The sequence below is a fragment of the Hipposideros armiger genome, unplaced genomic scaffold (assembly GCF_001890085.2).
Source record: "Hipposideros armiger isolate ML-2016 unplaced genomic scaffold, ASM189008v1 scaffold_447, whole genome shotgun sequence".
NCBI classification, from domain to species: Eukaryota; Metazoa; Chordata; class Mammalia; order Chiroptera; family Hipposideridae; genus Hipposideros; species Hipposideros armiger.
In genome coordinates this window covers 918,517-919,510 of record NW_017731797.1, presented here as the reverse complement: position 1 = coordinate 919,510, position 994 = coordinate 918,517, and positions in this window count along the sequence as shown.

The following is a 994-nucleotide window of genomic DNA, read 5'->3' as shown; positions in this document are numbered from 1 at the left end:
GCAGGCTCTGGACCAGACCTGGATTCAATTTCTGGCTTCATGCCTTTCCAACTACATGATCTCAGTAAAGTTGCTTAACCTCTCTGAGTCTTACTCCTTTCATTGTAAGACAGGAATAGTAATTGTACCTACCTGGCAAGGTTGTGTTAAAGATTAAAGGAGAGCTTGGCACCATGTGAATCTCAATAAACATTAGCAGGACCCACTTTTTTTTTTTAATTTTATTGGGGAATTGGAGGAGGAGAACAGTGTTGGGGAATGGGAAAGGGGAACAGCCAAGTTGTCCTTCAATCTTAGCTGTGGAGGACTCAGCTAGCTCAGTTCCAAGTCCAGTCACCATCCCATGCAGGAGTCGAACTGGCAACCTAGTTAGGAGCACATACTCTCACAGTTGAGCCATCCTGCTGACTGTTGGCAGCTCAGATTGGGCGCAGCTCCCTGGCCCATGTAAGAATCGAACCGGCGACCCTGTTGCTCAGAGCTCGTGCGATTAACCAACTGAGCCACTCGGCCGGCCCAGGACCCACTTTCTTAAAACACCAAACTCAAGTATACTGGCAACTATCTTAATATAAGAGGCTGAATTAAAGTCCCCTGAGGTGCATTTGAGTACAGATTTCTCTGCCAACTTGTTAGGGGACCTTGTCTCTTTTCTGGTCCTGTGTTTCTTCAACTTTAAAATGGAAAGGATACTATTCCTGGTCCTACTTCGCTCCCAGGACTGATGAGAGGTTTAAGTTTAGACAGATGTGTGCAGGAGGTTTGTGACCGGGAAAGGGTGCCCTGGTGGGCAGTTCCTTCCTCCCCTCCCACCCTCCTTGCAGCTGCCTCTTGTCTGCTCCTGCTCGGACTCCTGGAGGTGACCCTGACCTGACCTTTCTGTGCTTTAAGGGGAGGGTGGTTTCCTCACCTCGGCCCTGGTCCAGTGCTTTAGAGACAGATCATCAGGTTAACAAGAGGAAACCCTTTGATGTACTAAAAAGAATTCTTCCCG